General features: G+C 43.5%; 2 long non-coding RNA genes across 3 annotated transcripts in view; one reads left to right on the top strand and one right to left on the bottom strand.

The window, feature by feature from the left end:
* Positions 1-558, bottom strand: part of LOC111520362 — a 105,419-nt gene extending 104,861 nt beyond the window's left edge. For both annotated transcript variants that reach the window (XR_002724652.3, XR_004229086.1), the window contains exon 1: positions 46-558. This is a non-coding gene — a long non-coding RNA (uncharacterized LOC111520362). The remainder of the gene's footprint in view (positions 1-45) is intronic.
* LOC111520363 lies at positions 550-27,319 on the top strand. The gene is made up of 6 exons (XR_002724653.1): positions 550-589; positions 11,894-12,062; positions 18,135-18,255; positions 19,428-19,621; positions 21,096-21,245; positions 25,200-27,319. It is a non-coding gene; the product is annotated as an uncharacterized LOC111520363 (long non-coding RNA).
* Positions 27,320-27,478: the final 159 nt, after the last annotated feature.

Below are 27,478 nucleotides of genomic sequence, written 5' to 3'. Positions count from 1 at the left end.
GACATCAACTTGAGAAAGAACTCAGTTTGTCGGTGGCATACTCACTTTGAGTCTTGCTGAACCTCCACACTCCACGGAACCACTGTGTCCGGAATCGGTGGGTTCTTGGTCTGGCTGATTTCAAGAATGAAGCCGCGGACCCTCGTGGTGAGTGTTACAGTTCTTAAAGATGGTGCGTCCGGAGTTTGTTCCTTCTGATGTTCGGACGTGTCCAGAGTTTTTTCCTTTTGGTGGGTTCATGGTCTCGCTGACTTAAGGAATGAAGCTGCAGACCTTCGCGGTGAGCATTACAGTTCATAAAGGCGGCGCTTCTGGAGTTGTTCCTTCCTCCCGGTGGGTTCCTGGTCTCTATGGGCTTCAGGATTGAAGCTGCAGACCTTCGTGGTGAGTGTTACAGTTCATAAAGGCGGCGTGTCTGGAGTTTTTCATTCCTCCCGGTGGGTTCATGGTCTCGCTGACTTCAGGAGTGAAGCTGCAGACCTTCGTGGTGAGTGTTACAGCTCTTAAAGGCCGCGCGTCTGGAGTTGTTTGCTCCTCCCGGTTGTTCGTGGTCTCGCTGACTTCAGGAGTGAAGCTGCAGACCTTCGCGGTGAGTGTTACAGCTCTTAAAGGCAGCACATCCGGAGTTGTTCTTTCCTCCTGGTGGGTTTGTGGTCTCTATGGCTTCAGGAGTGAAGCTGCAGACCTTCATGGTGAGTGTTACAGCTCATAAAGGCAGTGCAAACCAAAAGAGTGAGGAGCAGCAAGATTTATTGCAAAGAGCAAAAGAACAAAGCTTCCACAGTGTGGAAGGGGACCTGAACGGGTTGTCTCTGCTGGCTCCCCTAGCCTGCTTTTATTCCCTTATCGGACCCCACTCACATCCTGCTGATTGGTCCATTTTACAGAGAGCTGATTGGTCCATTTTACAGAGTGCTGATTGGTCCATTTACAAACCTTTAGCTAGACACAGAGTGCTGATTGGTGCATTTACAATCCTTTAGCTAGACAGAAAAGTTCACCAAGTCCCTACCGGACCCAGAAGCCCAGCTGGCTTCACCTTTCAATCCCCCCTCTAAACAGGACACCCCAACTGCTGTTGGGAATTTGGCCAATGACCACTCTAGCTACTTCCTGCCAGATAGAGGGGAGGAAGGGGTCTTGCAGTTGTTGTGTCCTCCAGAGGGGAACTTTTTAGGCCAGTGGAAGGGCCAGCGGGTCAGTCCAGGGGTCCTCGGTAGAAGTTGTTAGTTGAACTCATTTGGGGTTCCATTTGTAAGACCATCTGTAGCTTCATGCCTCGATTTTAGAGGAAACAAACTTGACAAGCAGGTTAAAAATATAGGGTCCAAAGGCAAGTAACAGCAAGATGGCTGCCATGGGACCTAGAAAGGGCAGAAGCCATATTGCCCAACTCCAGAGGTTGGTATAAGAGTTTGAAAGGCATTGTCTGATTTCAGAAGCATTTTCCTGTAAATGCTGGGTGGCTTCTCGTACTATCCCTGACTAGTTAGTGTAAAAACAACACTCTTTCCCTAAGAAGGGGCAGAGTCCTCCTTTCTCAGCAGTGAGGAGGTCTAGGTCTCGGTGGTTTTGGAGAGTCACTGCTGCCAAAGAGTCTATTTGGGATTGTACAGTAAGGATAGATTTCATTATTTCTTGTAAACTGTCTGAGAAATCCTTTGAGAGTGTGTGGTAGTAGGATAATGAAGTAGATAAACTGGCTATTCCAGTTCCTGTAGCAGTAGCCATTCCTAACCCCATAAGTAGGGGTATTACTTGTATGGCTCTGCACTGAGGGACTTGAGCTTTGAGGGGTACTAATAAGGTCTGATTTCCTGGGGCAATGTTAATGCTGGGACTTGGAACGACTAAGGTGCAGGTGCCTGTCCAGTTAGTGGGGAGGCAGATCTAGGTCAGTGTTCTACATAAGAAGAATATACCTTGGCTGGGTAGACAGAACTGATTTTGTATGTTAAAAAGGTGTGTGAATTTGTTGTTTTCATTTTTCTGTACTCTTAGAGTACTTGCTAAAGTAGCTCCAGTGAGCGGCTGGAAAGGGGTGTTGCAGGGACTGCTGCATTTCTTTACTAAGCCTTGAGCTTTTAAATGTTTAACAATATCCTGTAAACCTTTATGAGCTTCAGGCCTTAAGGGATATTGCCTTTGATAAGGAAAAGTGATGGGGTCTTTTAGCCTGATTTGGATTGGGCGGGCATTTTTTGCCCTGCCAAATTGTCCTTCCAATGCCTAGACTTTAGGGTTGACGTCCTCCTCAAGTAGGGGACAACAGATGGGTAACTTGTTCCCCCTATTCATGTAGATAACAGCTCCAGCTTTGGCTAATATATCCCTCCTAAATAAGGGTGTGGGACTTTCAGGCATAACAAGAAAGGCATGTGAAAAGAGCAAAGTCTCCCAATTACAATTGAGGAGGTGGGAGAAATACCTGGTTACAGGCTGTTCCAGGATTCCTCAGATGGTAATGGACCTTGAGGACAGTCATCTAGGACAGGAGATTAATACTGAGAAGGCCATGCCAGTGTCCAGAAGGAAGTCAATTTCCTGTCCCTCAATGATTAAACGTACCCGGGCTCAGTGAGGGTGATGACATGAGCTGGCGCTTGCCCCAGGTACCATCAATCCTGTTGTTGGATCATCTGATTGGGGGCTTCTGACCCAGAGAACCTTTGTTCTCTGGGGCAGAGCATCTTCCAGTGATTGCCTCAGCATAGCAGACATAGACGAGGGGGTGGCTTGTTTCCACTGGACAATCTTTTTTAAAGTGTCCTTGTAAACCACACTGATAACAAGCCCTACCAGCTGATTGGCCTGCTCCATTTTCTGTCCTTTCTGTACCACCAAGGTTTGTTTGTCTGAGGGCCATGACTAAGGCTGTGGCCTTTCTCTGATCTCACTTTTCCTTTTGGACCTGTTCCTCTTGGTCCCTATTATAGAACACTGAGATTGCCAGGTTTAGTAATGCCTCCAGATTTTGTTCAGGGCCCAGGGCTTGCTTTTGGAGCTTTCTCCTGATATCTGTGGCTGATTGGGTAATAAACTTATCTTTTAGAATCAGTTGACCCTCAAGTGATTCGGGTGACAGGGGAGTATATTTTCTTAAGGCCTCCCATAGTCACTTGAGGAAGACAGAAGGATTTTCTTCCTTTCCCTGAGTTATGGTGGACATCATTGAATAATTCATGGGCTTTTTCCTAATTCTCCTTAGTCCTTGTAGAAAAAAGGTCAACAAATGTTTCCATTTCCAGTGCCCATGATCTGAGTCAAGGTCCAAGTGGGGATCCCTACTGGGGATGGCTTGCTGACCGATAGGGAATTTGTCCCTTTCTTCGGCTGTCATTCTATCATTTACTTGACTAAGATACCAAGTATCTCCAAACTCTTGGGCTGCAGCTAAAGCTGCGTTCTTTTAATTAAAGGCTAGGGTTTGATTTAACAATAGCATGACATCTCTCCAAGTGAGATCAAAGGTTTGCCCTAGACCTTGTAGGACATCTGCGTACCTATCAGAATCATCTGAATATTTCCCCAGGTCTGCCTTGATCTGCTTTAAATCAGAGAGGGAGAAGCGGACACGTACCCGAGTTGGGCCAAATTCCCCTCCCCCTACAGCTTGAAGGGGACATAACCGATAACCCAGGGGGGTTTGTGGTCCTTTGGAGATTTCCTTGCTTATTTCCTTCTGGGCAGGGGAGATTAGAAGAGGCTTATCATTAATAGGAAGGGGAGCTGTAGGGAGGCTAGGCTCTGGGGGTAAGCTGAAAGGTCCTCCTGTGGGATGGAAATTATAAGCTTTGCATAGTTGTGTATTCTCCTTCAATGAAAAGAAAGCTTGGACTTAAGGTATTTCACTCCATTTGCTTTTCCTTTTACAGAAAAGGTCAAGCTGCAGGATAGCATTGTAATTTACACTTCCATCAGGTGGCCATATTTCCCCATCAGAGAGAGAATATTGGGGCCAGGCCATAGTGCAGAAAAAAATGAGCCACCTCTTTTTAAGGGTTTGAGAGTCAAATTGGTCCCAATGGCTTAGGATTCATTTCAACTTCCAGAGATTCTCATACCACAGCATAAAGCAGACCTGCCTAGAGAAAGCTGACTTTTATAGACCATGTTCTAAGCCCCAAAGGGCAGTAGCAAAAAAAAGAGGAAAAAAACGGATCCAGTGCGAAATATTGTGCCCCCTAAAGACCTGCTCTGGACTTCCTAATCCCACAGTCAGGAATCATGGAATTCATAAAATTTCTCCTTCCTCACCAGGCTGCCAGGAAGCTCAGGTTTAAGTGATTTGGTTAATCATTAACAACTAGGCCAGCTCTGGGGGTTAACAAATAGGTGTTCCATTTTTTTCTACTGTTTTGGTTTTCTATTTTTATTTCTGTAACCTTGTTGTTTCTATTTCCATGGGGATGAGGATGGAGAAGTGGGAAAAAAACAAACTGAAAAACATATACTTCGCTCATGCTGAAGTTCTGCCTCCAATGTTTTCATGAACTGTGTGTGATATGGTGTGGAGTGTTATAAGCTTCATTAGTTCATTAAGAATTCCTGGGATGAGTATTTAATGAGCATGCCCTTCACACAGAGCACAGCTGTCAGGGCACAGTCCACTGGGGGAAGGGAGGGCCTTAGTTTTCTACTACACCATAACAAATTACCAGAAATGTAGCAGCTTACAACATACATATATTGTCTCACAGTTTCCACAAGTCTGGAATGCAAGCACCTCTTAGCGGGATTTCCTGCCTCGGGTCCCACAAGGCTGGGATGGAGGTGTCAGCTGTGCTACATTTCTTCCTGGAGGCTCTGCGGGGAGATCCCCTTCTAAGTTCACTCAGGTTATCCACAGAGTTCATTGCCAAGGAGATGTGGGACTGAGTTCTGGGCTTTGCATTGTCAGTCAGAGGCTGACCCTGGCAACTAGGGGCCACCCACAGTCTTTGCCACATGGACCCCCCATTGTGGCTGCTTACTTCATTGAGCCAGCCAGGAGCACCTCTAGGATGGGTTTAACAGTGTGAGGGTGTCTTAAACTTAGAAGTGACATCTGCCACCTTTGCCATATTCTGTGGAATAGAGAAGGAAGTCCCAGGTCCTGTCCATACTTGAGGAGAAGTGATTACACCAAGGAGTATACAACAGGAGTCAAATATCATGGAGAATACTGGGCAACATGGCAAAACTCCATCTCTACAAAAAAAAAAAAAAAAAAAAAAAAAAAAAAAAAAAAAAAATTAGCTGGGTGTGGTGGCATGTACCTGTAGTCCCAGCTACGCAGGAGGCAGAGGTGGGAGAATCACCTAAGCCCAGGAGGCTGAGGCTGCTACCACTGCACTCCAGCCTGGGCTACAGAGTGAGAACTTGTCCAAAAAAAAAAAAGGAAAGAAAGAAAAGAAACGTCATTATCTCATGGGCAACAAAGATCACATCAGCTGAAAAGATCATGGAGGCTTTCAGGAGTGTGGGCCACCTGGCCTAGTATCTGTAGGCAGAAGAAAAATTGTTGAAAGAGAGTCTGGAAAGATGGGCTGGGACTGGATTTGCTGGGCGTTAAGTGCCAGGATTTTCAAATTTATCACATAGGCCTGTGCTTCCAGAAATAGGCTAAGTGGCATTGTGCCAGTGGTTGATATTTGAACCAAGTGAGCACAGCTCTTCATGGAGCATTGATTTTACTAGAATACTTTTCTGAGGAAAACATATTAATTTTTTATATTAGAGTAAGTATTGTACAGTAGAATGCAGAATTAAAATTTATTTTTCTTAAGATAAAATTTGAGACTTCAAATGATTTTCTCTCTGGCTCTGGTGGAAATTTTTGAACAGGAAGACCCCTGAGTAGCCCCTGGCCAGAACAGCTGTCAGATATGGGGTGCAGGGCAAGGGCCGCCAGAGACATAAGATGGAAGGGGGGCACATGAGCTCTCAGCCAGCTGTGGGGTCAAGGAAGGTTTCCAAAGGGTTTCTAGGCTAAGCCAAGTGGTCCCTTACCAGTATGAGAAGGAGTGGCAAGTTTAAAATGGACAGCAGAAATCTTAGCGCACAAAGAAGGCCTGTGTGAAGTTTTTCCCCCAGGATCAGGGCTATTTCCAAAGTGTCTTGTGGCTGTGGAGGGAAAGGGGACATTCTACCTGTCTTGCACTCTCCTTTGCATTTCAAAGAGGCAAGTATCTCAATATTTAGACCAGCAGTTGGCAAACTATGGCCCACGGGCCAAATCCAGCCCACTGCCTGTTTTTGTACAGCCTAGGAGCTAAGAATGGTTTTTACATTTTTATATGGTTGAAAAAAAATCAAAAGAAGAATAAGATTTTTCGACACAGGAAAATCATATGAAATTCAAATTCCAGTGTCCCTACATAAACTTGAATTGGAACACAGCCTGCTCACTCCTTTATGTATTGTCTGTGGCTGCTTACACACTACAATGGCAGAGTTGAGCAGTTGCAACAGAAAAGCCTAAAATATTTACTATCTGGCCCCTTTTGGAAAAAAGTTGGCCTGGTTAAGCCCTGCACAGCGGGGAGGACCCCAGGTACACTAACCCTCTGCCAGTAAGCCTCACCCTCAGCCCATCTTCTGCAATGGTGCCATCTACACCTGCATTTCCCAACCTGTGCTCCAAGACATGGGATTAGAAAAAAGAATAGAAAAGTCTCTATAGTCAAATAAATTAAGTCCTGTTTTTCTTAAAGGATAAAATGATTTTATTACTGCAAATGTTTTCAGCTCTTTATGCACTGTGACCATCCACATTGGGGATATATATTTTGGCATCTGCCAAACTTATTTTACCACTCAACAAAATTTTAAAGAAATATTTATTATTATCTCAAAATCTGCCATGTAACACGATCTTATTTATTTTTTTGATGGAGTTTTGCTCTTTTTTGCCCAGGCTAGAGTGGAATGGCATGATCTCAGCTCACTGAAACCTCCACTTCCTGATTCCAAGTAATTCTCCTGCCTCAGCCTCCCAAGTAGCTGGGATTACAGGTGCGTGCCACTGCGCCCAGCTAACATTGTTTTTGTTTGTTTGTTTGTTTGTTTTGTTTTTTGTTTTAGTAGAGACAGGGTTTCACCATGTTGGCTAGGCTGGTCTCGAACTCCTGATCTTGTGATCTGCGCACCTCGGCCTCCCAAAGTGCTGGGATTACAGGTGTGAGCCATGGCATCCAGCCACAACACAGTTTTATCAGTGCTACTCTAGAGCTTTACCAGATATCAGGAAATTGTCTCCTAATGTGGGGAAAAATAAATACTCCTTCTTAGTGAAGCACCCTTGGCTGACTCCATTGCCCAAGTTGGAGTGCATTGGCACCATCATGTCTTATTGCAGCCTCAAATGCCTGGAGTTGAGGAATCCTCCTGCTTCAGCCTCCCGAGTAGCTGGGACTACAGATGTGTGCCACCATACCCAGCTATTTTTTTTTTTTTTTTTTTGGTAGAGGCAGCATCTCACTGTGGCCAAGGCTGGGCCCTGTTCATTTAGTGCCCTCTTTGGTGATGGGAATTTGATGTGGCAATGGCTCATGCGGCCCCTTCCCTCACTGCAAGCCCACTCAATCTTTCACTCCCCCATCTGTCCCATTTCCCCCAACATTTCCCCCTCCCAGACATGGGAAGGCAGGAATTTTCAAGCCACCAGTTATAACCCAACAGTGGGTCACAGAATCAATTTAGAGGGTCAGAAATCAGCAATTTAAAAAAATTAAAATGTAATAGCTTATAAAATACCAGAGTGTATCTCAATAGTACTCACTGAAATTTTTGTATGGGTTCTGGATCATGGCGTGAAGATATATTTCTTACTTTTGGTTATGGTCAAAAACATTTGAAAGCCAACGTGCTAAGATGCCAACAAAATACAAAAGCATAGCAAAGCTTTGTAGGTAAGAGTTGTTCAGCGAAAGTGTTATGTCTGTCTCGCTGTTCATTCTCTTGTGTTTCATCCCAGTGTGCACATCTTAAATTGCAAACACAGGGACTCAAGGACCGTGCCTTTTGATTGACCTCCGTATCTTCCACTCGTCACTGGCTGTGGGACTCCCTTCCCTCCAGAGGCTTCATAAATATTTGATGCTGATAATGAAATGGAATTTACAGTTAATAGCATCAGTTCTCCAGCCTAAGTTTTCTATCCCACATCCCACTTCTGCATGGTGTCCCAGAGTTTTCTCTACATACAACCTATTATGGCCCTAGAAGCAGTGCTTCTCTTTTCTTCCTCAGAAAATATACACACATGGCAACAACCTCTTCCTACACTGTAGCTTTCCAGCCTCAACTCCATCCTCTCTTGCCAGACAACCTCTGTTGCAGCCACTGTCTTCAGAAATCTTCCATGCCTCTGTATGCACTGTGGGTCCCTCTGCTTCATAGCTTCTCCCTCCAGCCTTTTCTCCTGCTGAAATCCCTTGTACTGGTAAAACCTGAGTCACAAAGACATTCTCTCTACAAAGCCTTTTCCTATGGCCCAATACATAGAGTTAGTTGCATCCTTTGTCATGACCACGCAGGACTTGGTGCCTGCATCTGTACAGCAACGATGACACTAAATTGTAAGCCCAGGGCAAGGACTATGTTTTATTCATCTCAGAATCATCCATGCCTGGCATGGCAGGACACGAAGTATTCCCCATAGTATTTTAAGTGTGAATGAAAGAGAAGAGACAGTATAAAATATTAGAGAGTGCAAACGTTTACTTATGAAAGAGACCATAGTACTGCCTCGCCCCACCTCCAACTCCTCCCGAGCACCCAGGACAAAGCTTGTTCAGCGTGTTGCCAAATCCTTCGACCTGTCTGTGGGATGGATGAGTAGAGATCAGCATGACTTCTAGGTATCTCAAGTGGAGAACTGGGCTGACCCTCCTGAGATTTATAGTTAGGCCATTTCACAAACAAGGAAGGACTTTTAATTGCTTGTGGAACTCTAATGTGATCCACAAGTCCAATATAGCGAGCAGTGGATGATTAATAACTTGTAGAATTAGCCCAAATGTGAGCTGTATAACAGCTGTGAATATTGGGAACTACAGAATTAAGAGGTTTTTTTTTTTTTTTTTTTTTTTCTGAATTTCCGGCAAGCTTTTCTTTTTAGATCTCTCTCTTTCATACTCCCCTCTCTATCCACCCACCACCCCAACCTGAGAACCTCTTTGCCTTTGTTTACCCCTAGAGCTAGAATACCAGCACCAAACAGGATGGCCTGCAGCTCCCCAGCCCTGCCTGGGTGGCAGCAGTGGTTCATTCCCCTGTTCATTAGAGCAGTGCTTTTCCCAGAGGTTGCCCAGTGCACCCGAGGCTGAATGAGAGTCCCCAGTGAGCTTCTTTACCCCAGCCACAAAGAAGATGCTGAAGATTGAAAAGCGGTAAAAGCAACTTGTTGGATGCTAACAGGAAATCCGTGAGAACTGTAGAAACACTTACCTTAGGGGGGTCGTATAAACCTCAGAGTAGAGGAGAAGAAATATGAACCCCAGAACTGTCCTGGCCTCTGCCAGATGTAAAAGGTACATCATTTGTAACCTTTACTGTCTTTCGGTTCCTAGGAAGCAGAAGTGAGATTATTAAAATTAATTGTGGGCTGGGCGCAGTGGCTCATGTCTGTAATACCGGCACTTTGGGAGGCCAAGGCGGGTGGATCACCGAAGGTCAGGAGTTCAAGACCAGCCTGGCCAATGTGGCGAAACCCTGTCTCTACTAAAAATACAAAAATTAGCCGGGCATGATGGCGGGTGCCTGTTGTCCCAGCTACTCAAGGAGGCTGAGGCAGGAGAATCGCTTGAATCTGGGAGACGGAGGTTGTAGTGAGCCGAGATCGCGCCACTGCACTCTGGCCTGGGTGACAGAGTGAGACTCCATCTCAAAAAATTAATTAATTAAATTAAATTAATTGTGAGGCTGCCAGTACTAGGCACAGAGATCAGAAAGGTACCAAAGAGAAGGTCATCATCTTCCTTGATGGAAGCCGACAATGAATTCATTTCAATTTTACTAAGCAATCCACTGTGCCAGGAACTGTACTAAGCTGTGAGGCTCTGACAGTTAAATACTGGTTGTTACAGGAACTTCAAAGACAGTAACTCTAATGCTTATCATTTTCCTTCCAAAACATGCTTCTACCTGATGACCATTTATTAATAATTTAAGACACTACTGCACCTCACGGTCAAAGCCAGAGTTGGCTTTGACCGTGCATCACCTTCTACTGCATCACCTTCTTGGATCCCACATCCCTTATCCAGTCAGCAAAACCTGAAGACTTCGTCCCCTAGATATTTTAAAGTCCTACCCTCATCAGTAGCACCTCCTTGCTCCTTTGCATGAGCAGCCAGCCCTTAGGTGACCTAGCCTGTGCCTAACTCTCCAGCCTTGGCTCTCTCACGTCCTCCTACTCTGCACCCCATGCTTGGGGTTCTGCACTGGATCAGCAAACATAACCAGGAGGCAAATAACAAGCTGGGGACAGTATCTGTAGCACACATGAAATTCCAACAGTTAGCATATAACAAGCTACTACAGATCAATAAGAAAAACATAAGCAGTCCAAAAAGGATGAAAGCTATAAATAGGCATTTAAAAAAGAAAAATATAAGACATAGGCGGGAAATAAATATAAGAAAAAAGGCTCAACCTCAATAGTAACAAAAGAAATACAAATCAAAACAAGGGCATGACATTTTCTGCTTGTGTTAGTGAAATAAGGGAGGAATTAAGATCTCACCTATGAGGTATAAAGTACAAATTGGCAAATAATTTCTCATGAGAAACATCGCTGTATGAAAAAAAAGTCTTTAGAAAATCTGCATAACATTGACTAAGCAGTTCCACTGATATAAACTTATCCTAAGAAAATAAGTAGTGAATTGGGAAACTTTTTCAACTTGGAGATGTATAACAAAAATTAGCCGGGCGTGGTGGTGGATGCCTGTTGTCCCAGCTATTCGGGAAGGCTGAGGCAGGAGAATCGCTTCAATCTGGGAGGATTTTAATGGTAACTTAATGGAAATAATTCAAAGTTCCAACATAAAATGTTTGTTAAGTAAATTCTGTACAATAAACTCTGCAGCTATTTAAAAGGGAAGTGTGGAAACATAGTTACTGACATGAGACAAGTGGTTATTGATAAGTTTTAAGAGAAAACAGTTTATACACATTTATGTACAGTATTTTATTTAAACAATTTTTATATGCATAAAATGTCAGGAAGAGTACCTATCAAACTGTAAATAATGGTTATATCTAGAATAAACTTACTGGTGAGGAAATTTTGGGGAATTCTATCTACATTTTTCTATCTTTGAACAATAAAATTATTTATGTTTATGATAAAAATTGGTTTAAAAAATGACTCAAACAAGATTGCCAAACTTAGAGCTATTATTCAATGCAAAGCCTTGAGCAATTTAATTTTTAAAATAAAGTCAACAGTTTAATCCAGAAGATATTCATTCATTTTCTAAGAGTCAGGCATGGTTGTGTGCTGGGGTGAGCTGTACTTAAATGGTAATTCACACAGTTGCTTAAGTAGATCTTGTCAAATTTCAATTTATGAAAATGTGGCTTGATCTATGAATTTTGATGATTATACCAAAGCTATTTTGATGTAGGTTGTTAGGTAATATAAATAAAATATAATTAAAAATAAAATAACACATTTATAGGAGTATACACATCTGTCAAAACTCATCTAACTGCACATTTAAGATCTGTGCATTTTGCTATATGTAATCATATCTCAAAAATGTGAAGGAAGACAAAAACATTTAAAGATCTTACTTTTTAATCTTAAATTTTTAATGAATCTCTAAGGCTACTATATTGAATCAATTAAAAACCAAAACAGGCAGACTCCCACTTCTGACCGTGATGGAGTCGTTGGTTTCAGACAGACCTTCCACTGAAAATAACTATAAAAGCTGGATATAAAAACAAAACAAGAATAAGTACAACCATTTGAAGCCATCAGCAAGATACCAAGGAAGCTAAGTTTCCCCGAGAATCTGGAGTTTCAAAAGACAAAGTGAAGATCCTGTAGAAAAGAAAAACACATCAAGGTGAGCCAGACATTCTGTGTTCAAATGTCTCTCAATGCATTTTCTGCCCCTAAGTTGTGCTGGCATCAGATTACATAAGAGAGAAAGAAGAAAGCAGCTGCTGAGAAGATAGAATCTAAGTAGAAATTTTGATTTTGTGAAGTGCTACAGAGAAAAATAAATGAGTTGAGGACATGTAAAGGAGAAGCATAGCATTATTACCCCGCTTCATAGAATCCCCCTCATTGTTATGGTTTGAATGTTCCCTCCAAAACTCAAGTTGAAATTTCATTGCCGTTCTGACAGAATTAAGAGGTGGGACCTTTAAGAGGTGATTAGGGGCCAGGTGTGGTGGCTCACGCCTGTAATCCCAGCACTTTGGGAGACCAAGGCGGGCAGATCAACTGAGGTCAGGAGTTAGAGACCAGCCTGGCCAATATGATGAAACCCCGTGTCTACTAAAAATACAAAAATTAGCCAGGTATGGTGGTGCGTGTGTGTAATCCCAGCTACTAAGGAGGCTGAGGCAGGAGAATCACTTGAATCTGGGAGGTGAAGGTTGCAGTGAGCTGTCATCTCGCCACTGCACTCCAGCCTGGGCGACAGCAAGAGTGTCTCAAAAAAAAAGAGGTGATTAGGTTATGAGGCTCCTCCCTTGTGAATGGATTAATGCCTAATGTCATTATTGTAGAAGTGGGTGAGTTATCAGGAGTTCGGCCCCTTTTTCTTCTCTGTATCATGTGCTTGCTTGCCCTTTCACCCTTCCACCATGGGATAACGCACAGAGATCCTCGCTGGTTGCCGGCACTGTGCTTTTGGACTTCCTAGCCTCCAGAACAGTGAGACAAATAGATCTCTTTTCTTTATACGTTATCCAGTCTGAGGTATTCTGCTATAGCAACGGAAAACAGAGTACAGCACCCATGTTGTTTCAAAGTTATCTGTCTTTATTCTCACTGTATGTGAGCAGAACTAAAATTAAATGGAAACTTTCATCTAAGCTACAAAATCTTAGTGATATAAAGGATTCTGTTAATCTTTTAGTTCAGTTATTCCCAAACTCCACTGATTCATGGACCCTGCACGAGTCATCACCAAGTCCATGAGAGAGACCTGGTGTAGCGAACGTTTAACAAGCGCTGCCCGATGATGCTTATTTTCAGGGAAGTTTGGAGTACAGTGATCTAGGGCAACGATTCTCAGAGAACTGGAGCTTGCATAGCAACATGAATATAACTTGAGGTGCTTGTTAAAAAATAGAGATTCTTGAGCTTCACTCTGAGTGTCTCAGTTTGTAAATTATCAGAGGTGATTGTTGTGTGCAGGTAGGTGTTGATTCCAGGTCCAGCTCACCTCTCCCAGTCTCCATCCAGTGATTGCCCAACCCACTCATGACTACTTCCAGAGAGGGGACTTCCAGGCCCCTTTCCCTGCCCATGGAGGTCACTACTTGAATATTATTGTAAACCTCTATCAAATATTGTCTCAATAAATTTAGGAATGTGTATGCCTCTCACACCCAGTATTAAGACACAAGAATCAGACTTTTCAACTCAATTTTTTATGATGTCATTCTAACAGAAGATTGTTCCCACTCATTTTGTCAGAGAAAAATGCATTTGTGACTAATCTCTTGTGACAGCTATTTTATAGGTCCTTTCAAGGGTGAATGGAATTTGTAGATCCATCTGAAGACCACCATTTTGCTTCTCAAAGACTCCAAGTGATAAGTGGTTGCTCCATTAGGAAAAAATCTTTTTTTCCTTCCAGAGAGGAGAATTAAAAGACATCCAGAGTCAACCTGACAGTGCAGAGCATGAGATCTAGCATTCATAAACACCTCCACAGTCTCACAGAGAAGAGGAGGGAAAGGCAGCTGTCAATAAGAACATGGACACATTTATTTGGCTCCCAAGGCACGTGTGCAATGTAGGATTTTAACTTTTCCCATGAATAGCTGGTGTTGATGAAGAGAAGAAACCTAACTCGAGTCAATAAAGTTCAGGTCATAAACATTCACAAGCATAAGGGAAAGCATGTACAATCATGATGCAATTCCCTTACACTCTGCTTCCACTGCTTGCTAATGAGCAATTTTGTTTCTCTGAGCCTCACTTTCCTCATCTGTAAGATGGGACTAGTCACACCTTCCTTACTGTCCAGAGTAAATGGGAGAGTAAATGAAAACTGCCTAGCCCATGCATGGCATTCAATCTACAGTAGGTATTTTTTAGTTGTTAATAATGTCCTTACCAGGTCATTTTCAGATGCTCCTGAGTTAGAGTCAATCAGGAATTTCTTTCTTTTTCTTTTTTTTTTTTTTTTTGAGACGGAGTCTCACTCTGTTGCCCAGGCTAGAGTGCAGTGGCCGGATCTCGGCTCACTGCAAGCTCCACCTCCCGGGTTTGCTCCATTCTCCTGCCTCAGCCTCCCGAGTAGCTGGGACTACAGGCGCCTGCCATCTCGCCCGGCTAGTTTTTTGTATTTTTTAGTAGAGACGGGGTTTCACCGGGTTAGCCAGGATAATCTCAATCTCCTGACCTCGTGATCCGCCCGTCTCGGCCTCCCAAAGTGCTGGGATTACAGGCTTGAGCCACTGCGCCCGGCCAGGAATTTCTTTAATTACTCCAAAAGGACACAGCATTGTCAGCTTCTTGGCTAATCCATATTAATGTGATAAATTAGTTCTGGCAGGTGGCTTTCTGGCTTGTCTTCCCTTGCGTCCCAGTCCTTGGTTTGCTTCCCATCTCTCCATGTTTTTGTAGGTACTCCAGAAGTGAGGTCCTATTGGTTCCTGCCCTCCCCCTGTCATCCCTATCCTTCTAGATGCTTAATTCCAGACCACAAGGCTGGGCTCTGACTGCCTGTTGTTGATGGTTCATTCTGCCCTCCAGGGGACCTCAAGAGTTTCTGAATACCTTATGTCACCCCTGAGAAGACGGCAAACCAGTGACCAACACGTTCAGAGGGTGGAACTTCCCATGGAAGGCAAAGCGTTGACTATTTCTGCTTTCCCAGAATATTTTTTGGGGAATCTCCTCTTTTGGTCTCTGGTCTTTTGAGATATCTCTTAGGTCATTCTCTCTTTATTGGGTTGCTTCTCTTTCTCCTCTCCCAAGCATGAGTGCAGAAAGTGGGCCCGGCATTTCCCCAAACTGGAGACATTCCCTTAAACCCAGAAAGGCTTCAAAGAACCAAGAAAAGGTACAGGAGAGAAAAGATACAGTGCATGAAACACACCAGCACCTAAAGTCAGGCTTCTTTAAAACTCCACTCCCTCGGGCTCTTCTTTAGACCCATGATCTGTGGCTCCTTGCTGGAGATCTAATAGCTCTCCTGGGAACACCCCTGACTCTGACTGCCTGCCTAGATTTATAACTTTTACTTGCTATAGGGGCTCCCTACCTTAACCACACCCTTCTGATGTCTATATACCACAGCTGGTCCTTCTAGCTTTGACAGCTCCCAACACTAGCATTAGAGAGACAAATGTTGGTTTTGCCATATGTCCCAGCTGTTATCAATAGCTTCTCACTAACACGAGAAGTTATGTGCTCACTTGCATCTGGCTCTGCTTATGATGGGGAAGAATTCAATGGGCTTAGAGGATGGAGTCTATAATTCTATTCCCCAAACCACTTTACTGGAGAATTCTAGGCTATTTAAAATCTCCACTGAATATTCTTGAATAGAGGGAGAAAAAGAAGAAGGAAAACTCTTATCTGCTCTGATTTTGCATCTTTGAGTCTGACTCACCCCTGCAATATACTAAAGTCAAGCAACAAAGGGAATCCTTTAGCTAATCCCTTGAATCATCTGTTCTAACACCAACCAGCTCCTGACCTCAGTGTTGGACCCCATTCCCTGACCCTTATCTAGTGTATGAATGTGACTTCCTTAGTCACAGTGTCTAGCCTCCTCCAAGGACTTGGGTTTGGGCTACCTGTGGGTTCTTCCCCTGCTAGACCTTTTTATTTTTTAACTTTAAAAATATTTTTCTAATTATGATGAAATATACATAACAGAAAATGTAACATTTTAGCCATTTTAAGTGTAGAGTTTAGTGGCATTAAGTACACTCACATTGTTGTGCAACCATAACCAACATATCTCTAAAACATTTTTATCTTCCCAAACTCCATATAACCATTAAGCAATAACTCTCTGTTCCCCCATTCCCCCCAAGCCCCTGGAAACCACCATTCTACTTTGTGTCTTTATGAATTTGAATGCTCTAAGTACTTCATGTTAGTGGAATCATACATGATGTAGCCTTTTATGTCTGGCTGCTTTCACTTGGCATAATGTCGTCAAGGTCCAGCCATGTTATAACAGATGTCAGCATTTTGTTCCTTCTTATAGCTGAATTATATTCCATTGTATGGATATGCCACATTTTGCTTTTTCATTCATGCATCAATGAACACTTGATTTGTTTGTACCTTTTGGCTAAGGTAAATAATGCTGCTATGAACATCAGTATATAAATATCTCTTCAAGATCTTGCTTTCAATTCTTTCAATTCTGGTATACCCCAGAGCGGAATTACTGGATCACATGGTGATTCTGTTTTAATTTTTAGAAGTTCCACCATATTGTTTTCCGTAATAGCTGCACCATTTTACATTCCCACCAACAGTGCTCAAGGGTTCCAATCTCTCCACATGCTTGCCCACATCTGTTATTTTCTGTGTGTGTGTTCTTTTTTAATAGTGGCCATCCTAGTAAGTATGAGGTGGCATTTTACCATCATTCTGCTGCGCTTCTTGACTAGCTCACCCACTGTCAGCCCTTCTTGACTACCCAGCCCCAGGAGGCAGCCTGCCATGCTAAAGTCTTGTCTGGACCTATTGCAGGAGGACGATAGTTCTTAGAACTCCTAATAGCTCCCTGATACTGTCATTTGTTGAGCCAAATTGTTTCTTAAATCTAAGATATATAATATTTGACACACACAGTTAAGGCACAGACCTGTGAGGATGGAGTGATCAAACAAGATGACTTACTAAGTGTTAGATTTCTGTGAATGAGCACCATCTCCAATTCTACATTGCAAACTAAAGAAGTCCTCTCTCAGGAGGTTATGCAGCTGTAGGGCTCTTTATGTTACATGTAACATGTCAGTAGAATAACTATAACGATGGACTGGAACAATAGTGAGTAAATGAAAAAGGTAGACTGGCAGAGTGGAGTTCATGTTGGCGGAGGGATGACAGGGACTGAGAATTAAAACAGAAACCACAATTTTCAAAACATAAGCCTCAGTTACAAAGCAGGCCAATTTCTCCCGACCACACCAGGATGGGCATCACAGACAATCTAAGTTCAAACCTTGAAACACCAGCTCTTTCTGGCCCATTTGTTCCCAGAGAAGACCATAGAGAAATTGACCTGTCAGTAACTCCACACAGACTTGTGAATCCCAAAGATAAGACCACTCACCTTTCCAGAAACTCTCCAGTTTACAGAATCTGATGAAATCTTGTCAACACCATCTTGTGACTAACTCCAGCCCCCAAAGCTTTATTGGGTGCCCTTTCCTTAATCCTCCCTTTTGAGATGCCTCAAACTTCCCCACAGCGTGCAGTTTCCCATTAATCAGCCTGACTTTGTTGACTACAGGTGTGTTCCAGTTGGTCTTAGGCTACAGGACATTGAAGAACATTAAATTACATGCAATGTCTAAACCTAGTTGTCTGCAACTCCATGACTCTGGAAATGATCAAAGCCTCTCTTTCTAGCCACCTCTTAATATCCCCCCAGCTCTCACCTTCTCCATCCTCTTCCTCCAAATTCCTGAAATGCCACACTGGATACCCGGTACTCATACTTTTATTTATGCAGGCTTCTTACAAAAATGAATAATTAACATCATGAGAAAATTCTCAGGCTGGCCTGAGAATAAAGCAATCAAGAACACATTAAAATTATGTCTGTTTTTCCCTAGACTCATTAAGGAACTGTGAGAAAATCAGTACACCAACCTGTTGTGAAATCCCAGTGTAATGTTTAACTAATTTTCTGCCTTTGAGCAATATCCCCGCCATTAGCTTTCTTTTTTCCTTACTGGCAGTTTTACTTAATTTCTTTAAGGTGACATAATGAAAGAGTGAAAAAAATATGTAGCCTGGGTTCTACAGCCACCCCCTACAGCTCCACTTTCTGACTCATGGCCAGGAGAGTGCTGACTCTGTTTTTCCAAGTCCGAGGGGAGGTAGGTACCTCTTCTGTCCACCCCTACTGCTTCCCCAAATCATTCTCCCTTCCTTCTGGACTTCGCTTAATTTACTGGGGAGAGTGACTGATCCTTTCTGGCAGCCTAGGGTAGAGCCTAAACCCCTTATTCATACTTTCCGGCTTCTCTCCCATCCATGTTGCTGTTTTGAAAGCAGTTTTGTTCCCTTGTTCTCCCTTGCTTCTGGTGGAATTGATGGGTGTACAGGAGGCAAACCAGTCCCTTCATGGCAAATTTCAACTGAGTCAGAGAGAAACTTGGCCCTGCAACGCGTAAGCTCAGGAGCTGTTGGTGGCCTTTCCAACCAAAAATGAGGCAAGACAGTCCAAAGCTAAAGAGAAGATGAAGTAGAGGCTCAGAGGCAAATAGAAAGGACACCCTTCCTGGGCTCTTTACTGTGTCCCCCGGTCCAGTCCTGTGCCTTCCCTAGGTCCTGCAGTCTCTGTTCTTGGAATCCATGAGCCTCTGCAGTGCCCCTCCACTGCATTTGCTCAAGTGGGCTCCCATGGCTTTCTGTAACTTACAACCAGAAGAGCCTGAGAAAGGCATCAGGCTTCTGTAGCTCAGTTTCATGACCCAGGAGAGCCTCACTCCCTATAAAAGGTGAGCGTGTTCCCTGGCCCCAGTAACTGCACCAACCCCCTTGGGAAGCCATCCCTACTCCCTAAACTAAGCTAGCCTATCTTGGCTCTGTGCTCCCTGCCTCTCCTGTCAGGCTTCTGCCATGGCCCTTAGCCCTTCGGCCTGAGGTCACTCACAAGCCTAAGAGATCCCACTGGCAGGCAAGGACTGGGTCACAACCACTCCAGGCCCCTCCATCCTTATCATGTTGCCACGTGTACTGGGGTACACATGCTGCCAGCTTGCTTGCTCAGGTTCATAGGAGGTTGCTTCTTTATTAGGAATTTTCTGTTCTTCCTGTGTATAATGTGCAGGGCAGTTACACTTCAAACTCGCCAGTTAGTAATATCTCTGTTTCTGTGGGTTGGAGTCTTCTTTTGGGGGTGGCCAGGCTGCTTGTGCATCAACGCTTGATCTTCCAGATCTCCCTACCCCTTCATTTTCAAGATGACCTCTGGGTGTGGGGAAATCGGGGAGTTCAGGGAAGTGAGGAGGAATGGACTCTAACTCTACTTATTTGATTCCTATAGTCCTTTGGTGTCCTGGAAAGGACTATACGTGGATGGCCCCTACACCATGCTGACCTCTGGAGCTGAAATCTGTAGCTGGCGCATTTGCAGTTGATCTCTGGGCTCCATCTCAGCCGTGTAGCCCTCCCCCCAGTTTTGGCCCCAACCAGGTCCTTGCTGCCACCCCGACCTGAGTGCTCAGCCCTTCCCCATAGGTACGGGATCTCTTTCCCTCTGGAATAGCAAACCTCATCAGCCACATCCTCAATAACTTCTGCTTCTTCTACAGACTGTGTATACGTCTTGGGAATGCTAACCCAGGCTCCCTGCCACATCTGCTGTACCACACTGTCTACTCTGCTGTAGACACCGCTCCCAGGGTCCCAAACTCCACAATTTTTTTTTTTTTTTTTTTTTGAGATGGAGTCTCGCTCTGTCGCCCAGGGCACCCCACCCTGGGTCCCAAACACCACACTTTTCACTCTGCTGCAGGCACCACTCTTAGGATCCCAAACAGGAAATCCCTCTGCTCCTGGCTACCCTCTCAATATTTCTAACACCTGGGAGCCTTGGTTTGGGGCTGAAAGGTGGCGTCATATATCTCTGACTATGTGTTCACCTGTCTCTGATCCTCTTCTCTCCCTCCACTTTGCTGCCTCAAAAGGGACATGCTTCCCTCTCCCATTTTATTTGACTTGAAACCCTCTTAGGTCATTCCCTTCCCCTTACCTAGGCCAGTGCATCTTCAGACCTAGGAGCCCAAGACAAAGCCTCTATGGAAGGAGTTATGTGCTGAATCCCCCAGTTTCAATCAACATGAAAGTTGCAGAACAATTAAGAGTAGGGACTGGCCAGGCACGGTGGCTCACGCCTGTAATCCCAGCACTTTGGGAGACCAAGGTGGGCAGATCACCTGAGTTCAGGAGTTAGAGACCAGCCTGACCAATATGATGAAACTCTGTCTCTACTAAAAATACAAAAATTAGCTGGGCATAGTGGCGCGCGCGTGTGGTCCCAGCTACTCAGGAGGCTGAGGCAGGAGAATTGCTTGAACCCAGGAGATGGAGGTTGCAGTGAGCCGAGATTGTGCCATTGCACTCCAGCCTGGGCAACAAGAGCGAAACTCCATCTCAAAAAAAAAAAAAAAAAAAGGTGTAGGGACCACCAAAAGTGAAAATATATTGATTTAACAGCCCCCAAATATTATACCTATTAAGCATATATTGAATGCCTAGTATGTCTCTGAAGCTTTATATATTTTATAGTTACTGAATATTATATTTTATATCATATTATATATTTTATATGTTATATTTTATAGCTGGCCAACCTAGCAGGTATCATTAGCATCATTTTGTAGATAAGGAAACTAAGACCAGACAGGTTACACTGCAAGTGTGTGAAGGCAGGATTCAGATCTCCGTATGTATAATTCCCAAGTTTTGCTCATCACAGCACACCGTCTTCTGGGTGTCTGTTACTGTCATCCAGCCCTAGTTGCCATATGGAACATGCTCTCCTAGTGTTAACTGAACAATTGGATGAGGAAAGAATGAGTGAGGGAATTTCCACCAAAAAACCCAGAGACTTCTTGGTATATCCAAAGGACAGTAGAGATAAATAAAAAGTTCACTGTGATTTTTTTTTTTTTTTTTTTTGTAAAAAGTGTTATTCTATTATGCTTTGCAGCTAACAATCAAAGCACTTTTGTGTAATATCTCATCTGGCCATTGTAAGGATCAAGTGAGGCAGAGGAAAGGGCAGATGTTATAAAGCCCAATTTACAATTGGAGAAATGGAGGTTCAGAATGCATCAAGATGCACACAGCAATACAACTGGTAAGCAATCTTCTAATTACCTCTCTCTCCACCTACGTATGACATGGCACTTTATCATTATTGAATTATTGATTGATGCAAAAAAACTTGTAAGATTTAGATCTATTAACATGGTGACAATCCCATTTATGTGGGGAATGCTTACCCAGAATGCCCAACAATGCTGAACACAGACGAGAAAGGAAATGTAGGTGAAAGAAATAAAGCGTCTTGAGGGTCAAAATAGATGCCACAGTAAAACCCCGAGAGGTTCCCTAATAGGAGAGTCCCTTGAGCTTTCATTCAAAACCTATTTTCTCTTTTTTTAAAAGTCAATTATAATTTCTTTGGTTTTTAGCCTTTAGCAGATTAAAGATAGCAAATGGGAGCAGGGAGGCATGCATGTTATCTACAAGAAGACAGTGAGGGAGGAGACAGGAAGAATATAAAAAGCACGCACAAGAACTACGAAAGCATAACAATCTAGAGCCAGTCAGTGAAGAGAAACAACCACTTACACCTAAATGAACTCCAGCCTGTCCTCCCTTGCAGATATTGCAGAGGACAGAGCAAAAGTAGACCAGGAAATTTGATCTTGCTTCTACTTTAACCCTTTGTTCTTTTTGAATGGAATGGTTAAGAACTATATCAGTTTCCAACTGCTGCTGTAACAAATTACAACAAACTTAGTATCTTCAAGAAACACAAACTTATTATCTTGTAGTTCTGGAGGTTAGAAACACAAAATGGGATCTGCAGGCTAAAATCAAAGCGTGGGCAGAGCTGTACTCCTTTTGGAGGCTCTGGGAGACAATCCGTCTCCTTGCCTTTCCAGCTTTCAGAGGCTGCCTTCATTCCCAGCACATACTCACTTCCTCTCATTGCTCCAACACCTGTTTTCATGATCAGGTCTCCTACTCTTACTTTGAGCTTTCTGCCTTATGATTATATAGATCCTTATGATTATATAGGGCCTATCCAGAGAGTCCAGGATAATCTCCCTATTTCAATATCTGTACCATTCTAAACAGCTGCACTATCTCTTTTGTTACGTAAAGTACTATATTCACAGATTCCAGGATTAGGACATAAACATCTCTGGAGGGTGATTATACAGGCTACCACATTAACAAGTGAATTCCATAAACAAAGAATTTCATAACTAATGTCACCACTTTACTGTCTAGAATCACTGCTCCTCAGCAGGGGAAATGGAGGCAGCCCACACGGGTGAAAATCCACCTGTTCTTCTCTGAATGGCCAAGATGTGGTAGTCAGCAGATTTTGCAAAAGGCAAAAAGAGGAACACAAGCTTATACAAAAGTGCATATTCAAACATGTAAAGTGAATGTACAAGGGAATTTTGGTTTTATTCTCACAAACTGGAAAGAAGAAATGAAAGCCAGTCCAGGGTATCTGGCTTGAAGAGAGGAAACCAGGCATGAGCTGGGGTTTCCCACACATCATTTCATGTCTGCAGCCCAGCACAGGGACTGATGTTCACTCCAATGACCTTGCTCAAGAGGAAGAGCTTGTATCATGATGCTAGTACGAAAACAGGTGTCCCCAAGGTTTTCATGCAATATCTCAATCCAAGTGGCTAAAATTAAAGAGGAAAACTTCATTTCACAGAATTGTCACATATGTGGCATTCAGAGTAAAAACTTGAGAAAAGTAAGAGCTTCCAGACCAGGGCTCCTTGGACCTGAGATCCATGAAAATAAACAAGTTAGTTTCAGGGGTCTACGATTTTTTTAAATTCATGTGTAAATTTTAGTGTACTTACATTCGCTGCTTTTTTTTTTTTTTCTGAAAAGAGGATTCATAGCTTTCATCAGATTCTCAAAGGGGTCTGTGACACCATAAAATATAAGATTCTTTTTTGGATTATCTTGAGACAGGGTCTCACTGTCACCCAGGCTGGAGTGCAGTGGTGTGATTATGGCTCCCTGCAGCCTTCACCTCCCAGGCTCAAGCCATCCTTCCATCTCAGCCTCCTGAGTAGCTGGGACTTACGGGCACATGCCATCCCACACCTGGCTAATTTTTAAATTTTTTGTGGAGACAGGGTCTCCCTATGCTGCTTAGACTGATTTCAAACTCCTAGGCTCAAGCGATCCTCCCACGTCTGCCTCCCAAAGTGCTGGGATTACAGGCATGACCCACTACACCCAGCCTGAGATTCTTTACATAAGGTGATCAATTAGGAACAGATAAAAAAGCCTCATGTCATTAATTTCCTGATACAAGAAGTTGTTTCCTTTTATCTATGGGAATATGCTTAAAGTCAATATAGGGACCAGCACATATGCAAGCGCTAGAGCCCAGCCTCAGCTATTCCTCAAAGGGCACTGTAACACAAAGAAAAGCAACTTTCTACTTTACAGGAATAGTGGGTTTGTGAGTTTCCCAGCAAAGGGCTTTGTACATGGGTGCCGGCTCTGATCATGTGAGTGAATAATAACAGAAAGCAAAGCAATTTAACAATATTGAAATAAACTTATTTGCCTAATGGCATAAGTCAACAGTGAGGGCAGAAATCTTTATAAGTTTTCTTAATCTCCATGTCTACAAGAGTGCCTGACTGTAGGTGATCAATAGTAGCTGATTAATAGACAAGCATTGAATGAATTCATTAAGGAAGAGTTTTCTAGAACCCTATGAAGACTGTGGATCCACTTAAAATAGGCTGACTTTATAATTTATTTTACCATTAATAAGAAATATGGCTGAGCACGGTGACCCATGCCTGTAATCCCAACACTTTGGGAGGCTAAGGCGTGTGGATCACCTGAGGTCAGGAGTTCGAGACCAGTCTGGCCAACATGGCAAAACCCCATGTCTACTAAAATACAAAAATTAGCCGGGCGTGGTGGTGTGTGCCTGTAATCCCAGCCACTAGGGAGGGTGAGGCAGGAGAATCACTTGAACCAGGAGGCAGAGGTTGCAGTGAGCTAATATCGTGCCACTGCACTCCAGCCTGGGTGACAGAGCAAGACTCTGTCTCAAAAAAAAAAAAAAAAGAAAAAAGCACTATTTCCTTATATTTACATTAAAAATTCATATATGAAAGAAAATGGAAAGGAAAGGCCACTACCTGATTATTTCCATCCATAGCATATAATTTAAGACCTATGACCCCATGGACACAGAAGACCTAAGTTTCAGAGCTGCCAGTGACAGGATGAAAGGTTTCTGTTTCTGTTGATTGAGAATGAACTATTTCCCTGCATGGTGAAATTCAAGCGCATTATTCTTGGATGCCATGCCCTTACTGTCTTGTTCTTGGCGTGGCCTGTATAAGCCTGCATGAATCAGTTCTACATGTGCATCTTGAGGCAGCCCACCAAACAATAGGTTTTAAGTAGATCAGTTTTAGAGTCTGAGCAATTTCTCAATCAAAGAGTGGAAGGAAAGCTTCTGAATCTGAAATTAAGATTTCTTATATCATGACCTGTAGCCATGAGGTTTTCTGACCCCTCCAGGAGGGAACGTTCACAGGGTTTTTGAAGCAAGGTGCTTGCTGGTTGTTTTACCTGCTAGGTTTGCAGAGAGGCAACTTCATATGAGTCATGTTACAGGAAACACCTGGTTAGATGATCCCATTGTCTGTTGGCTTGAATTCTGGGAGAGCAGAGGCACTGGACAGGGCAGTGAGAAGGTGGTGGTTCTGGAGGAGCTAAACCACTTCTGAGTGTATTCCAGCAAAGCAGTGAATGCCAGGGTAATGGATGGTCTAGCAAATGGCCTGCAAGAGTCTGGTTCCAGGAGAAGACCCAGGGATGAGGTCTGAAGGCAGAGTCACTCTGGGTCAGAGCAAACTGGGCAGGTGGAACAGGTGCTAGTGACTCTAGGTCATACCCAAGACACCAGCTAATTTTTTAGGCATTAGTACAGGCATCATGAGCTTTTACATTTTTTTCCAGGAGGCAGGAAGAGGCATTGAAATGATTCAAAATTCTGGTTCTATCCTAGAGTGACTTCAAGCTGGGGACATTCTAACTCAGATGTCCTCAGCTGCAAAGCCAACTGGACTCCAGCCGTGCAGACCATTGAGGATGGAAATGATTGTAAAACCAAGATGGACGATGTTGAGATGGCCTCAACCCTGCTATTGAGATTGGCCCTTATGGAGGAGGATATTTGGTTCAGCATTCAGAGTCTAAAGGGTACAGAGAGTGAGAATTTATTTCAGGCTGATACCAATAACCCCGAAGGCCCGGTCCAGCAGGCAGGGCATACCTGAGATGCAGGCAACAGGTAACATGCAAAGTCAGGTGCACAGTGGGATGTGGTTTGAGAGATGAGTGCCCCTCCCCAGTGAGATTTCCACAGCCATCTGTGGGATGGCGGACTGATGTCATTCTAGCTCCTTAAGAAGGGGCAAGAGCTCACTGGAGGCAGGGGCCTGGTGTGTAAGAGTCCTGGGTGGGAATCAGATCAGGCAAAGACCAGGAGAGATTGGCAGGGGGCTGAAGGGTCAGGCCTAGAGACTGAGCCAGCAGGCAGCACAGAGGGCTCATGGCACCAGGGCTTACCCCAAGCACAAAACCCTGAGATGGATTAGTCCCTAATTTCAGACCTCTTTAGCTGTGGATAGCTGACATATTTTCTTTCTCTGGGATAAATTAGATCAGGACCTGGGAGGATTGCATTTTTTCTTTCTCTGGGATAAATTAGATCAGGACCTGGGAGGATTGCATTTACTGGGAGAAGCCCTGGAATACAAGATTTGGTATACTTAAAGGGAGCTCACATTCCCTTCAACCTGGAGCAACTCACCTGGGAATGTCTGAGTTGGCCTCAAAGTCTCAGGCAAATCCAGACCTGTCTAAGGAATGTGGAAGCTAAAACCAATTTCACCTGGACCTTTGCCCCATGGCAACATCTTGCTCTGTGAATTGCTGGCTACGTATATGGAAGTTGAAGAGAGAAGACATGTTTTAGCCAAACAAGTAACACAAATGATTTTTATTATGGAATTAAATAATTATGTAGATATATTAGAGCAAAGTTATTTTATCTGGATTGCATTTTGGCCTGTGCGTCCTATTCAAAAACAATCTTTAAAAAAAAATTTACATCCTCCTGCAAAACATTTATTTAATTAAAATGTGAATGACGAGTACCATAATGGTCCCTTGAAAGCAGGATATGGGAAACAAGGGCATTTGAAGGAATATGGAAAGAAACAACAGAAAGGATTCTGGCTTTGAAATTAGTAACCGGGCTTTCATTCTGGGCTTTGACCCTGGCCAAGTCATCTCAAGTCCCTGGTCCTTGTTTTCTGTACTGTTCTGCCTGTGTTACCCGCTTCTAACCTGATTCAGGAGTCCTGGCCCCTTCCTTGACTTCTGGAGGTGTGGGTAGAATCAAGATAGATGTCTCACTTGCCAGCTCTGGGGAGATTCTATCAACCTCATGGTTGAGGGTAGATAATAGATTATCCCAAACCCTGCTCCAAGGTGTAAATGTTAACAAGATTCTACAATCTCAGTCCCCACTCCAGTTGTGATACGTTCAACAAGCCCCAGATAGATAACTTCACCTCCCCACCCTCACTTTCCTTTCCCTGCCCCATCACGGTAACAACACACACCCCAAAACAAGTGATATCAGTATTATTAGGAGACTTGAAAAGTGCGAGCCAAAAAAATGTAACCTTTGCCCAATGTGAAGATCCTTGTTGTTGAAGGTTTCCTGCGTTTCTTTTCTGAGTCAGGGTTCATGTTCTTTTGGGACATGCAGCAATTACTCTGATCACTAGAAAAGCCCACTGCTTTTGGACTGATGTGACCCAAATTGAAGAACCCTAATACTCCCCAAAGCACAAGCACCAAAGAAATAATGCAGGTTGGCCAAAGCCCTTAACAACCTGCATGAGGCCGACTGGCTGACCATACTCCAACCTCCAATCTCACACCCTGTTCTGATTATCAACTGTTACGTACAAATGACCCCAACATTTAGAGGCTTAGAACAATGACCATTTTATTCTCTTTTTTATTGATGGGCTCAACTGAGCGATTCTTCTGCTTCAAGTAGGGTCAACTGTGAGACCTGGACTCAAAAAATACTCGAAACTTTATATAATAAAAGGGAATGCAAAATGGTAGAGTCACTTTTCTTTTCTTTTCTAAGGGAACAGAGATTGATTTATTTATTTATTTATTTATTTATTTATTTATTTATTTATTTGCTTCCGTTAAAGATATTGAGTTCGTTTCTTGTCTTGAATGTTAACAAACAAGACA

This window comes from Piliocolobus tephrosceles, chromosome 8, assembly GCF_002776525.5.
Source record: "Piliocolobus tephrosceles isolate RC106 chromosome 8, ASM277652v3, whole genome shotgun sequence".
NCBI lineage: Eukaryota > Metazoa > Chordata > Mammalia > Primates > Cercopithecidae > Piliocolobus > Piliocolobus tephrosceles.
The sequence above is the reverse complement of the archived record's forward strand: the minus strand, read 5'-3'. Positions and strand labels throughout refer to the sequence as shown.